Source organism: Podarcis pityusensis (assembly GCF_964106645.2).
Source record: "Podarcis pityusensis genome assembly, chromosome: 1".
NCBI lineage: Eukaryota > Metazoa > Chordata > Lepidosauria > Squamata > Lacertidae > Podarcis > Podarcis pityusensis.
The window spans coordinates 92,931,279-92,947,243 of NC_138028.1; the positions used below are offsets into that span (position 1 = coordinate 92,931,279).

Below are 15,965 nucleotides of genomic sequence, written 5' to 3' on the forward strand. Positions count from 1 at the left end.
CCAGAAGATAACCAGTCCTGTAAAATTCCAATGGTATTTTTCCACTTACGACCATCTTTGTAATGTCCCGAAACTCCTCTAGGGGGATTGTTGTAACTTTGTTTTCTCTAGTCCAAAAGTCCGATTGTTATCCATGTTTTCGCCATTTTGTATCCAAGTTTTAACGAGTTATAGCAAATTGTAACAAATTTAACCAGCAAAGTTCTCATAATAAAATCCTCTCTACTTTCCGACTTTGACAGCTACTTTGACAGCTGTCAAAATCTCCGACTCTTTTCACCAGGCTCTCTCTTCAATCACCCCGGTTCCCAGGGGGGGGGGTTACGTTTCTTCTCCCTCAATTCTTCCTCCAGCACAGTTCTTGTAGTTCCCCATCGTGGAATTCTTAGTTTTTGTCAGCAATACAAATCTTTTTGGACCTTGGTTTCCCCATCCTTGTTTTGGAAGGTTTACAGTAGGGAGGGGGACTGACTTCCTTTTTGGATCCCCCCCCGCTCGTGTCCAATCCGGAAAAAAAAAATTCTTTTTTTTCTCCTTTTGAACCCGGTTTCCAAATTACTCACGGGTTGTTGTTAAGAAGTCCGAATTTTCAATGGAAGAAGTCAGCGCTCTCCGCCGGATGGCATGCGGCTGCGCTCGGCAGGGATAGCAGAGGACTCAAAGCACCACGCTTCTCCCCGGCACCCGATCCGTAGCCTTTAAAAAGGCTCCTTCACGAGTCGGGAGGGCGCTAGCGGTGCCAGCCGAGTCTCCATGTCCACGGCCTCCGTGGCCGTGGTTTTTAAGGGTCCCCGCATCGCCGGTGCGGTAGGACCCAGCCCCTGCCGAGCAGGCTCCCTCCGGAGCTCGGAGGGAGTCCGCCATTCGGCGATGGCGCCAACCCGGAAGTCTGTTATTTACTTTATTATTATTTTACTACCAGAGGGGGGAGGCACTTGTGGGTTTTGCTGCCACCTTACATAACTGTATTTTCCCACAACACAAACATGGGTGAACATGAAATGTTCAAAGATTTGTTCTGGGATAAATAATATCCAAGCTATGAGAAATTGGCTGGTACAGTATAATGCTGGCTCTTCTTCCACCAGGTAGTGGCATACATAGGCATTATTTCACGGGGGTAGAGTTACATAACCCATGTATCCATACTTTGCTTCTTTCAGCATAGACTACCAAGAACCATATCAGGTAGATTAGACTGATGAAGATGGACTGATCCAGCATTATATGGTGAGCTTCTTGCCTGGACAAATATTTTAATGTTACTCTCCGGGGTCAAGGTCCAGCACTCTGGCCACTAGATCACATTGGTTCATGAGGGTAAATCACTAAATAAACAACATTCCATAATGTGCTTATTGAATTTACATGGGATAAAATTATCCCTGATCATTTGAGCTGGAATAATTTAATCACATATAAAAGATTTCTCAATGGCAGTTGCTGCTCATTCATGACTGCCCACTGCAAAGGGCTGAGCTACATGGTATCACGCCAAGGGTGTGTTTTGAGATCTGCGTCTGCTGAGGTAATTTGGAAATTGGAAGGAAAACCCTTCTCCATGCCCACTTATTCTCCGCTGAAAACATTTGCTAATTTCACAATTTGAATTACTAATTCAGAGCAAGGGGTGTGGAGGGGAAAGCTTTAAAAACAACTGTGGGAAAGTATTTGCATGGGAGAATTGGTAGGCAGGAGATGGACTATGTGTTTCTCCTCTACAAGTGTTCTCTGCATTTGTGTTATGAGCAAAACATAGGGCAGAGAACTAACTATGTATTTATTTATTTATTTATTTTTAAATTTTTATTAACCGACCAATCAAATCAAATCAAATCACATCACATAAATTCCGAATTACAAAGCTGAATTTTAAATTTTTGTTGAGGGGACCCATATTTCAAGTTTCAAAGGGGGATTCCGATCATCTTCTTGCTACTGCGTTCATATCCAAATCAGTCCAAATAAAGTTCATAATTCTATCCAGTCTTATCTTGCTGTTTCCACATCTCATCTTATTCGTACATTTTTCTTTTTCTTTATGATCTCTTCTGATAATCTCCTTAAGCAGATAAACACCAATTATATCCTGTGTGGATTTTTCCGTTCGACCAATCCTCATATCGTGATGGTTTCCATATATCATCACTTTCATAAATAACATCGCTCTTTCCATCATTAATCTCAGGATCTGTCGTTTTTGAGTCCCACTGAGGAGTCTCACCCACAGTATAAAAACAGCTCTTTTCCTCCTCCCAGACTCAAGTCCTCCGACAGAGCTTACCAATATGGCAACGGTATTTTTAACTGCGTCATTCCAGAGCTCTTAAACTTTCCACGCTCTTCTTAAAACATGCTTTGGTTAGAAATATTATCTCCACACAGACGTAAATCCACAGCTTAAGTCATTAAAGCGGCATTTCTGACTTGTGGGGGGGGGGTTCTTGTTTTATCACATAGAGGAAAGAAAGAAAGGTTTTTTCCCCCTCCCCATCAGTCCCTTTGCCATACCAAGTCTTAGCTGTCTTCTCATGATTGATTCTTATTCTTCCGACTCGTCTTGCATATCAGAGAACTCTTCAGTTAGCAGTCTTTACTCCCCCTCCTTCCTTGAAATATGTGCATTCGCTTCTTCCTAATTGTTCCTTTTGAAGTTCTTGCAGCTAGCGGCGCGGATCAGGGACGGCGTCCAGGAGCACCGAGATCCACAGGGGGGCATTCTGCCTAGTGCCCCCATCCCCTCAAATTCGGGCGTGGTATAGGGCATAGCAGGCACGGGCAGCCCCCCCCCCATAATCCTGGGGGGGTAGGGAGGCTATTTACTCCCATCACAGCCTCCTAATTACCCCCTGTGGGTCAGAGAGATGTTATTGTCAGCCATCTTCCGATGCGCCCCTAGTGGCTCCTCGAGAACCAACTACACGTTTCTCTTGAAAATTCTACCTCCGTCAGTGAATATTGAAATTTTGGGTGTTCTAATTTTGTGAAGCACTATGAGGCCCAAAAACCTACAGATCAGCTCTATCATTAGAGGGATTCAGCCTGTCTATCAGAAACTGTTCAGAGATGTCACAGATGGAAATAAATTACCCTCTGTTGCTTGGGATTATAGACCTCTGTTTGCAAATAAACCAGACTATCATTACACTTTCTCTTGCTTTTCTTCAATTTAACTGTGTACATATTTGGTATGTGGGATGTGGTGCCTTTATACATTTGCTGCTAAATGATCTGTAATAGCTAATCAGATCATCATGCAGAATTGCACATGTTAATGAAGTTGGGGCTCTCACTCGAATGCCTATTACAGTAAAGCTCAATTTATCCATGCAATTCTAGTTCAATGTCATATGTATTGGATATACCTCACAATTTTCTGTGTGCCCCTTCTTCTTCTCTTTATGTGCACACTCATAATGGAACTCAAGAACATATTTCTACTTCGCTCTCTCTCATCCATCAAATCCCTCCTCAAAACCCACTTCAGCACACTTTAAATATGTGTAACACAACTCACTCACCTTCTATTCCCCCTGCTTCTGCATTTTTCTCACTGCCTGGATTGTAAGCTCCTTGTGAGCAGGGACCTTTCGCTAGCGCCAGTAGTACTGTGTACAGTACTGTGCACTCTGATGATGTTATATAAATAATAACCATACCTGGCAGTAGGTAGAAATTTCACACGAGGAAATGGCTTGTAGCTACAACTCCTGTGCCTTATTAGAAAGAAATTTATTCTGCCTTTGCCCAGTTCATAGAGTCACATTTGATTGGCTGAAACACCACATAGTAGCAGCCAAGGGCTTTGAAAGCTTTCCTGCCAATAAGGGGCACCTTCCTCCTCTGTTTTCCAGTCCACATGTGATAACCCCATTGCTGCAGGCATACCTATGACTGGCTATATGCCCTCTCAATCCCTGCCCATTGTGATTCATCAAATCTAGCTAGCAGAGCCTGGATGCTTTGGTGTAGTGGGTGGTTAATGCATCTTTGTGCCAGTGATGTAGTCCCCCCTCGTCTTTTAAAGAGCCACTGGCATAGTGCTAGTCTATGACAGCTACCGACCACTTACAAATACCCCATTTTGCAGGGCGTTGATCGAGAGGGTGGTGACATGGCAATTGCATTCTTGGAAGATGCCAACTTTTATTTGGGGAAACTTTTATTTTGGAGGCAAGCTTGGTAAAAGTAAAGCAGAGGGGAGCACAGCTGAACAACTGTAAAAAGGGGGAGGACACAAAAAGGGCAAGGGTCTGCAAAACATTATTTTGTCTCAAACAGAGCAGCTTGCCTGTGCCTTTTTATGACAGGGTGTGCAAGATAAGCAGGATACACTGTTTGCACAAAACCTTGAATTCTGCTTTGTTGGCAGAGTTAAAGGTAGTCAAGGACCCTTATAGCAAAGTGTCTGTGTACATCTACTCAGTTTTCATTTTTCTCCTAGGTTTGTTTAATTTGCTTGCCTCTTTCTGATGGAAAAATAAATAAATATGAATTATATTTCTGAATTATTAATTATGTGCAGCCTTTAGAAGACAAGCCATCACCCACCAACTCAGACTTCTTTTCTTTTTCTTTCGGAAATGGAACAGGCTTCAGACTAGTTATCTGCTATACAGAAGAAAAGGGTAAAGATATCAGTAAACTGCTAAAACTGCAAAATGCACCTATTAGAATGCTTGGGCAATGCAGTTTTAGCTTGACTCATCCAACACTAAATTCATGGAAGAACTTATCTTTTTACCTTACTGTTTTTCACAAGGGTGAATCTGGAATATTGATTCCACGTTTTTAATATATATATACTTGGATGTTGTGCATTTATTTTGTTTGCTTTTTTGTAGAAGAAAAATAAAAATGAGAGAATGAGTGATTTTATATATCAAAAATTATAATATGAGAGGAGTAGCGTGGGTATGGGCATATATGGTGGCAAATGGGAAAGCACTTGAGTTTGTGGAGAGGTCATAAGATATGCAAGGAGATAAAAGTCCAATATCCTGGTCACCAGTCACCTTAGCAAGTTCTGATGAATTTGCATGAGGGATAGAAACCCTTTTAAAAAATACAGTTGAGCAATTTTCTTCTATCCTTGGATTCCTAAGCTATTTTCCCCTTCCTGCTTGTGCATTGCTTGCTGCAGGTATTATTTTTACTGGCCTTAGGGATATGAAGCTGTTTGACTATAAATTGTTTATGGGGCAATCTTATTTACAATGAATGCTTTTCTCATTTACTTTAATTGTTTAAATGAAATCTAATTAAGTTTGGTGGGGAAGAATGATACATGAAACAATCAGGTTGGAATGAGTTTTTCTCTCTCCAAAAATATCTGAATGTAAACAAAATCTGTCAATGTGTTCCATTACAGTAGCAGGAAATCTAAAGGGACTGTATGAGCTAGGAGTGTATTAATGTGGTTTTCGGATTCAATTTCATTCCCAGAGAAGGAAGAAAGCAAGTGGTGGGTGGAAAGACCCAAAGAGAGTCCTCTGTGATTGGATCGGCCCCGTTACATGATCACCAAAAGAAAACAGACCTGCTTTATTTGTGTAACAGCCAGAGTGCCTGTGACCCTGAAAATGAAACGATACTAATAATATATCACCCTAACGGAAGCTTGTTGCTTTGCAAGCTAAGAGAGATGCACTGTGAGGAAAGACTGCCTTTGCCATGCACAAGGATTCAGAGCCACACTGCGGTAAGAGTCTTTCCATAAAATGCAGCTACTGCTTCTACAAGCAGAGATGGGTTTCCTCTCTGAATTGTGTGGTGCAGTTAGGGCAGGAATATAGAGTTTAGGGCCACCACCCAGTGGGATGATCAGAGGGTGGGCGTAGTGCAATTTGAATATAATACATGCTGGTTTATTTATTTACACACGACTGTATATGCCACGTAGCTATAATCCCATTGCCATCTGAAGAGCCCACCCGCTTCCCTGTGAGAATACTAAGCCCAGAGGGTGAAATTACATACCTTCCAACACTTCTTTGATGAAATAGAGACGTCCCATTCCATAATGATAATCTTACAATTTATACTCCACACATCTTACTGGGTTGCCCCAGCCACTCTGGGCAGCTTCCAACACATATAAAAACATAATAAAACATTAAACATTTTTTAAAAAACCTTGCCTATATAGGATTGCCTTAGACAGCTCGGGGGTCGGATAACTCCATAGCCTCCAACATTTCTCCAATGAAAAAATTGATATCCTGAGGAAAAGGGGGACATTTTGGGTACAAAATGGAAACTGGGACGGATTCTCTAAATCATAGACATCCCTGGAAAATAGGGGGGGGGGGTCTGAAATTACCCAAGTGCACCACTGTCCAGATTTATTTGTGAAAATGGCGGGTCTAGTAAGTCTTCTTTCTCTCGTCACTTGATTCAGATAGTAACTCAGCTTGTGCACTGCACCCTCCTCTTCCTTGCAATGTTTTCTAGCTCCGTTCTTATTCAACCCCCAAGCCCTTAAGAGGACAAAATAGTCTGTGTGGGAATAAGGTTGCTTCACACACTCTATACCCCATCCCAAGGTTGACCACCACAAGGGCCTTTAAGGTACAGTTCTCTCACCTCTTCAACCGGCTTTGCAGACAAAGATTTGTTTTTAGTTCCAGATCCTCACCCGCCACCACGAATAGTCTGGTCTGGAAGATAACGTATGGTCTTAAAGTCATATGAAGCAGCAGTTCTGGGTCTGGTCAGTGCCTGGGTAGGAGGTCGCCTGGGAACTCTGTGCTGGCTGCCCCAAGTTGCATCATAAAAAGGGAGGGATATAAGTGTAGCAAATAAATTATAAATGTATAAGAAGTCAGGAAACACCTCATCCTTCCCTAGACCCTCACTTCCCATTTCCTTTTCCAGATCCTACATACTAAACACTGGTTCCTAGCCAAGTAACCAATCTGCACCCACCTTAGCAGAATATTATTCATTTCTTTACTTAGACCGTTTTAGACTACTTAATATATTAAATTATCTCTAAGTGGTGCATGGAAAACTAAGGTCACATTAGACAACAAGAAATTTTTACAAAAATGAACAGTTACATGGGGGGGGGGGAAATGTTGCATTAGTACATCATTACTAATGCATATAAATCAATATCAGTTCCAACTCTCCCACAAAATTTAACAAGGAATAATGATTCTACCAAACAGCTGATATCACCCTAGTCTTTTACTTTAGGCTTGCTTTTTATGAGCAGGCCCGCAGGTGCATGAAACAAGCTCAGGCTGCCCACAGCTGTGTCCTATTCATCAGTCATCTGCCGTCTTCACACAGGTACAGCAGACTTGGTGAGCTTCCTGGGGGGTCCATGTGGGTGAGAAAATGACACCCCTTCACTCACTGTCCTTTTCTCCAGCCTCTGCTCACTTCTCCTCCAGCTGCATTCATGAATACTGCATTCATGTCTATCCCAGATTTCCTTGAACCTTGCTATCTGCTCTCTCTTTTGGTCCAGGGACTCTTTGGCAGCCAGCCATGCCCCCCACTCCCCCCCCAACCTGCAAATTGGTTGATTGGCTTGTTGTTTATGAGAGAATTTTCCCCTTCAACAGTCTGGACTCATGATTTGCATTTTTAAAGGTCACATTTGCATGATGCATGCCCTGCCCTTGGGGTGTATGTGAGTTCTTCTGACTTGGAAATTTGCGAGTAGATTGATTGCTGCAGTCAAAAGGACTCAGGAGTCAGGATATTGTTCTATAACATCCAAGTCAATTTCAGCTATCAACAAACATGTGCCAACACAGCAGCTGGCAGCTGCCTTTCTGAATGCCTGGACTGTGGACTGGAAACTACAATAGGCAGCAAATAGGTACATAAATGTGTAATATTCTTCATGTAAATTATGAGTAGGAGGCCATTTTTAGGGGTGAGGGACCTCACCTTGAAATGCATTTGTGTATTTTGAGATGGGTCAATTTGCCTTATGGGCCCCATATTTTTCAATTTTAGCAGCTTCACTAGCAAGACTTGATCCCTCTTTTTCCAGATTCAGAAAGTCATATGTGATTAGCCCCTAAGTGGCTATTCATTTGAAATGGGTCTGTTTTCTGCAGCCTTCTGCAACCCACTGAAATCTTCGTTAAGAAATGCAGGTAATGATTGAAAGCATTGCAGGGGGGCAGGTTGTTTTGAACCTAAATCTGCAAGTGCTAGAACCCCAAGTATCTACAGTACTTCATGACATCGGTCATAAGCTCCCTTACTATTCTCTGTTGAGCACTTAGATGTGAAAAGAAAAATGGTAGCAGGTTTGTTGGACCACTGCTTGTCCCCTGTCATTGGGAAGAATCGAGATATCCTTATTTTTCTGCTGATACACTAAAGAACCAAGTGTTTACAATAAGAGTCAGTGTGGTGCAGTAGTTAATTCAAAGTCCCACTTGGCCTTGAAGCTGACCTGGTGACCTGCCTTGGTGGTGAGGTGCTGACCCTGCATGCTGTCTGAATTTCCTTAGAGGAAGAACAGGATAAAACTGTAGTAATAAAAATGTCATTCTAACCAACCCCTGTTCAGTTGCTATCCAGTGACTCTTCCTGTCATCTCCACTTTTCCAGGGAGTGACATCAACTCCTTAACAGATTCATACAATTGAAAGGGTCATTGGATGTTCTCAGGTCCTACCTGGTGCTTTGATGTGGAGAATATTATTCCTAAACACTATAACAAGGATTACTGTCTTTTAAAAATTATTGGCTCTAAGGAATAGTCCATTTAAAATCATCAGGGACTGAGTGTTTAAAAACCTGCCAGCCAGCAATTCTAATAGTAACAAGGCTGACAGTCATGAAAAGAAATCACGATGGAAATAAATTGGAAATTGTGAGTGGAAATAATGGGTAGACAGTGGTCTTTAATTATTTGAAAACCAATGAGGATATATAGTGTCTTTCTGCAGTATTTGGTTCAGTAACTATGTTGCTGCTATGTATTTACAGTGCAGACATCTTTCTTCATAGCTTCACAGTATTTGTGCTTAGCATAGGAACCAACTCCTAGGGGCTGAGGTCCCTCCGCCCCCTCCCCAATAAAATATTTGAGGGGTCTGGGCCCCTCAAAGTTGATGGGCACTGCCCTTCAAATGGTGTGCTTGTGATCAATAATGCAGGGCGGGGCTAACCTAGCCCCGCCCAATATTTTATTGAAGTTGGCACCCCTGGTTGGTTCTTAGGCAATTGTGATTCATCTGCAGGTTGCTCATATTGTGATTATTGTCTTGCGTGTCATTATTAAGTAGTAAAACAAAATTACAGGTACATTTGATGAAAATTTAAAATCATGTTAATACATTAAAGTAAAAGTAAAATTCAGCATTTCAAGTAAAAATGTTCAATTGCCATGGTTCACCATTCCACACTACCACATGCATTCCTGATAAATACATAGAGATGTGTTGTTACGACATTGATGCTAAATCAGAGATTGCAAATACACAGTACAGCACGTTTGGGAGACACAATGAGCAGCCAATTGGTAAGCAGATGCTCATGGCACACATACATATATTGGAACCCCGGTTGAAACATTGTACATTTTTCGCCTGTATGTAGGCACAGGGTAGCATTGGTGTCACTTTCCATGGCTGGTTAATGTCATATGGTTTAATTATTAATGTTTGAAAATATCAGCATGTCACCTGTCATGAAACAGCATAATTTCATTTGCTATGGGGCATTTGGGTACGTAGGCTTACTTGAGTATTTGTTGATACCGAAGATGGAGACATGGCAGGAATGGAGGGGTGGTGGCAGCAGCATGAAATATTTCATGGGAAAGTGCCAGATTTTTGCACTTTGGCACTTTTATGGGGAATATAAGCTGCACAAAATGAGAAAAATGGGTGAATTTGCTTCATGTATAGAGAGGATGCAGATCATGCTGTTAGTGCAGAATTTGGATTACCTTTCAGCAGAATTTGAAGTTTGCAAGAATGGAATACACACAACCCAGCTTACATAATTTTATCTATAATAGGAATGGTTTCCCCTGACGAGTCTTTTTATTCACACACATTCATATGCACTGAAAGAAGTAAAGTCATAAGCATAAATGGGACTGTTGATGAATGTAGGTCATTTTATTGTATTAATTTATAGGAAAATTATCTTTTGCCTAGCCCTTACATTGCACAAGAGGAAAATGAAAGGCTGGATGTCAGCTTTCTCTAAACCAGCTGCAAGGTTCTCAGATTTATTACAGGGCTTAATTCTATATTCTCCACTACCATAGACTTCACTTCTGTTTACTCCCAGAGTTCATTTGCTACAGAGTCTCCTTCACACAGTCTCACCACAGCTGACATTCTTATCATCTGTGGTGGCCACTTCTCCGCCTCATCAACTCTCTATCTCATTTCCAGTCTCATGTGAAAACAATTTTTCTCCCTTGCCAGCACTTCTTAGTTTCTTTCTCCATCATAGTTATTATTGCACTCTACAACTGTATTTAACCTTATAACAAATTTTTGAAATGCACTCAGAAGGGAAGACCCTTGGGGGTAGATATCATTAGCTCAGCCAAATGGTTTTGAAGAAGGGACTAAAGGTGAGGAGATTCAAAGGACACTTAAATTTGTTTATTAGATTTGGGTACTCTTTCCCCACTCCTACTCTCTCTAGTTCAAGGAACTAGTTCCATCATTTGTCCAGTTTCTTTTTAGCTATTCCTCTTCTCCCTTTCTCATTTGACAAAGATCCTATGTGCATAAATGATTTTGTATTTTTTTAAAACTTTTTTTTTTTTTACTATTGCACATAAATGGCGAGGAGGTGGAGAGGGTTGGTAGTTTTAAATACCTGGGCATTTACATCTCTGAGGACCTCTCATGGACTGCAAATATTAATATGGTTGTGAGGAAGGTGCAGGGGAGGTTGTATTTCCTGAGAATGCTCAGGGGACTGAATCTATCTCAGCACCTACTTCTGTCCTATTATCACAGTACCATCGAGAGTGTCTTAACCTATAGTATATTATCGTGGTATGGGAGCAGCTCTGAAACGGATAAAAAAGCTTTACAGAGAATAATTAAAATTGCCCAGAATGTTATTGGGCTCCAACTACCAACCCTGGATGAGATCTTCACGTCTCGCACTTTGAAGAAGTCACACAATATCCTGAGAGATCCCACCCATCCTGCTCACAACTTCTTTGAACTGTTGCCTTCGGGCAGAAGATATAGGACAATGAAAACACGAACCACACGCCTTCTGAATAGTTTCTATCCAAGAGCTCTGATTGCACTAAATAATGATCTCAGGGCCAGTTGCAAGAAATAGCAAGCAGGGAGTAGGAAGGAATGAGACAGGTTTTTAGGTTATGTTATGCTTTTAATAGGTTATGTTACATTCTGGAGTATGATATGTTTTTATAGATTATGTCTGAATAGGATGAGAGTGTTGGAGATACGTGCAAATGTGTATGTGAACCCGGTCTTTGGGTGGGTGTTTGATTTTCGTTGTTGTGTATACTGTGTATATACGGACAATGACAATAAATAAATTTATCTTAATCTTAATCTTTAAGTCTGAGTGGGTAATAAAATAGTACCACTTTTCTAAAAGGAAATAAAAAGAGACCATGGGTGGGATTCACCTCACCAGTCCTGTAAATAGTAGAAGCTTTGCATGAGAACACCCACTTGCTCAGCCGGGCCTTCCCTTTCCTCCCTTGCACCCCACCTGCACCCCCCAAAATTAGCTTGTAGGGCATCAGGAAAGCTCCCAAAGCAGAACATGGGACAAAGGGGTATTGTTCTGTTTGGCAAGCTGAAATGCTTGGACAAATTGAACGCTTGGAAGAGCTCAGTGTTGAATTTCACCCCTGGCCTTTCCTGTTTTCTTTGTCACGTGCTATGAAAGTTTACCTGTCAGTGTTTCATTTTTAAAAATTATAATTATTTTACAATCAAAATGCCTGTCTTCTCTCATTACTGTGAGACTCTAGGGCCACATCCACACCATATATAGAAAATAGTATTGTACCTCTTTAAGCAGTCATGGCTTTTCCCAAAGGATCCTGGGAAGTGTTAAGGGTGCTGAAAGGGGAATAGAAGGTCTGAGTTCTCTGGTCCTGTTAGCTAGGGATGATGGGAGTTATAGTCCCAAATCATCTGGAGGGCCAAGTTTACCTATGCCTGTTGTAGCCCTATGAACTGCAACTCACATCAGCCTTAGACAGCACAGCCTAATGGTTCAGAGTGATGGGGCTAGAATCTGACAACACCTGGAGGGCACTACATTGGCTCTAGGTGAAGGCAGGAGACTTGTGAGGAAGAAGGGAAGAGAGCCTCAATAGCTTAGTAACAGGGAGTTTTATTCCATTCTTCTATGGACATGTGACTGGCCTTTTCCCTCCATTCCTGCTGCCAGCCCTTGAGGGAGGAAAGCCAGCCCATTGAGACTTGTTTCCCTGCCAGTCCAGCCTAATGTCAGCTGCCTTCCTCTTTCGTAACAGGGCAGGAAGCAGAACCTTGAAGGGCTTTTTCTGTGTTGTTGACAGCCATTAGGGGGTCCCCAGGGTTCAACTCTAGCTCAGCCTAGCTTGATGAGCTGAATGTAGCTCTCAGTCCTTTTAATATAATCAGCAAATAGCCAAAATTCCTTCTACAATTAAATATATTCAATTACATGGCCAAACACTGATTTAGATGGAGGGAGAAATTAAGCAGGCAACGGTCTCCTGTGAGAACAAGAAGGCCAGAAATGAGATGAGGAGTAATGGAATAAAAGTTTTATTTGATAGAAGGGAGTGCAGGCAAGTTGCAACCCAGCTGCAGATGGGAGGGAAGAATCCTCTCATCACACTTCAGAAGGCAGAGCTTTCAGATAAACATTGAGCTCATCAGGGACCTGGCTAATTGGATATGGAGAATCCTTCTTCAAAGTTGTCAGTTCAAATCTAGTGCAGCTCAGTTATGATGGGGAGTTACTGAGATCTGAAGATTGTTTGTCGGCCTTTGTGAGATGTATTAGGTGGTCGAGCTCCACTCCCCAAGGACAACTGCCTGTATAAGAAAAAACACCACTGTAATTAGTACAGATTCTCAGACTTCTCTTCCAAAGATGATTATATATGAAGTTTATATAATGTTTAAAGAAAAATTATTCTAGGCATTTACAAACAAGCAAATAGCTCCATATTAGAGATGAGGAATTCACAACAATCATAATTGGTGGTAAAACAGTTTCCATTTTAACTGTGATCTTTGGTCAGATCTGTTCCATTCAGAATAAAAATGTCTGCATAGTTCACCTGTGAGGCTGTTGCCAAATAATTAATTCTGGATATATTTGGCACATTTAACACCCTAAAATATCTGGTTGCTTGGGTTATATAGAAGCTGCTATACATTGATGCTGCTGGCAAATTTCCCACTGACTTCAGTGGTGCTGAGCAGCAGTTTCAATGTTTGACAATAACAGATTATACACCATAAAATAACGAGTTTGTCATGATACTTAAAAAAATATAGATATCAATGGACTGAATATTTTCTTGTGGTTCCTCTTCTGTATGCAAAATTATGTTGCAGACATTTTGGAGGAATATTACTTTAAACATACTTGTTATATATAAAAAGCATGTTTAAACAGCAGAAACACAATTTAGCATAATTTTATGCTTTTCGACTTTTAAAAGACGTACAAAATCACGACATACATGATGATGTGTTTACATGAGCTAATTGCCTTAGCTACACATGCATATTAAAGATTCTCTTTCTTTCAGGGGGACTTTTGTAGTATAATGTTGAGCACTCACCTACTATATCACTCTTATCATAGCAGCACATATGTAGTTTTTATTCTTAAAAGATGGCAAATGCTGGCAAGGCTGCCCCTTCCTCCTCCCCAACAGGAACCTGACAGTTTGTCAATTTTTCTGCAGGTTGTACACTCTTCTTCTTGGTGAGCCACAGCACACATCAACCTTGGTGCTTTGAAAGCAATACAAACATGTACAGAAAATCAAAACAAACAGGTACATATTGAAAATATTTGAATAAAAGTATTGTCATACATCTCATCCTTAGGTTTTTCTGTTCTCCCAGTGTATTATATAGGGAAATCCTACCACTGTCTTTGAATTTTACTTCGGAAATTATCACAAAAAGGATAAAAAGCAGGTGGGAATGGGTCATCTACTGACATCCCTATTGATGCTTACTTGGAAGTAAGTCCTAGAATGTTCAGTGGGACTGAAGTGCATTTAGGATTGCAGCCTAAGTGTGCATCCAGATACCTGTAACTTGAGTTGTGAGTCCACTGTGGATGAGTATTCATCAGTTTTTGTTCACCTTTTCCTTAAGGAAAAACCATCCTGTTTGTAGCTGAACCTGGCTGTGTTGGGTTGGCTAGCTGCTTACAACATTGTGAGGCCACTTATTCCCCTTTTAAATTTTTCAGCTTTTTAAAAAAAGAGTGGCTTTACAAAAAACAAAAAAAGCAAGTGAAGAGTCACATCAAAGTGCAAGTAGATAAACAGGTACCACTCCGGCGGGAAGGTAAATGGTGTTTCTGTGCATTGCTCTGGTTCGCCAGAAGCGGCTTAGTCATGCTGGCCACATGACCTGGAAGCTGTACACCGGCTCCCTCAGCCAATAAAGTGCGATGAGTGCCGCAACCCATCCGCGACTAGACCTAATGTTCAGGGGTCCCTTTACCTTTACCTTTATGTCTGTCCATAGCATCCCAACATAAAAAGAAAGCAGACACACCCCAATGGGAAATATTTGCTATGACACCAGTTTTTTACTATGCCTTTAGGCATCCTAATGCTCTCCATAAACCCTTAACCAGACTGTTAGGCTTTTAGATTTGTGGAGAGACCACTCGGATTTAATAAAGAAAAGTTTCTAAGTCATGTTTTAAAAATAAAATAAAATTGTGCCTGTGGTTTATATATTAGGCTCAGCAATCATAAAGCTAATATAATAACTATCAAACAGTACTGAAAGGACTATCATTGCAGTGGTGTAGGGGGAAATAATTTCTTGCAGATAGTATTGGCTTTGGCCCCATAGCCTTAGCTCTCAGACTCGTCCATGTATAGCCACAGATATAAATATAGTGAGTAATTCTGGACATATACAGAATACCTTTCCTTTCCTGTCTCCACACACTTAGAATGAAGGAATACTGTAGATGTGCATTCTTCAGTTCAGGTTGGGATCCGAGCATACCTTTAAAGGCCACAGACAATATTTTGAGAACACAGTGTTGGAGGAAGACATGTCATTACATATATTGCAGGAAGTTTATGAACGGAACCATCTTGGTTCATTTCCACCAGTGTTGATTATTCAAAGATAATTAAGATGTTAAGGATTTAGCTCTTGGTTTAAAAGCATTTTTGTGTGGGCATGAAAGTTTATTAAAATGACATTATCTGCTCGTATGCTAGGTCAATTACAATTATTTTTTTTTTAAAAAAAAATCCATATACTACTGTGCAACACCTCAAATTATATTTTACTGTTTTAGAAAGTACTAATCAATATCCAGTTAACTGTATACAGTAGTTTATTTATTTCTTTTGGGATCTTTCGATTTACAATTGCCATGTAAACCCCGAAATCTCAAAAGGCGCTAGTCCCTAATAAAGACAATACGATTATAACCAATTAATATCCCTCCTAGTTTCAAATCCAAATGTACCGTTTTTATTTCAACCTCCCAAAATCATGGTTTGGATTATACAAATTCTCGGGCGGGTTTTTTTTTTTAAGGTATTCGGCAATTTAATTAGCCAGCGGCACCACTTACTTGGGCGCAATTCAGTAGGTCTTTACCTCTGAGCAGTATTGCGCCGTTCCACCATTATTCCCATAGGCAGATTCAGACCACACCCGCGACTGCGTAGACCAATGGCTGCTCCCGCAGCCATATATCCCCACAAAGCAATGGCGGCTTAAGCAACGCCTTCCTCCTCCTTACCCCCGCAG

The 15,965-nt window shown here is 41.0% G+C and overlaps 1 long non-coding RNA gene across 1 annotated transcript; it reads right to left on the reverse strand.

Annotated features, from left to right (window-relative positions):
- Positions 1-12,736: 12,736 nt before the first annotated feature.
- On the reverse strand, positions 12,737-15,953 carry LOC308479249. The gene is made up of 3 exons (XR_013987578.1): positions 15,813-15,953; positions 13,784-13,958; positions 12,737-13,025 (listed from the first exon to the last, which is right to left on the reverse strand). It is a non-coding gene; the product is annotated as an uncharacterized lncRNA (long non-coding RNA).
- Positions 15,954-15,965: the final 12 nt, after the last annotated feature.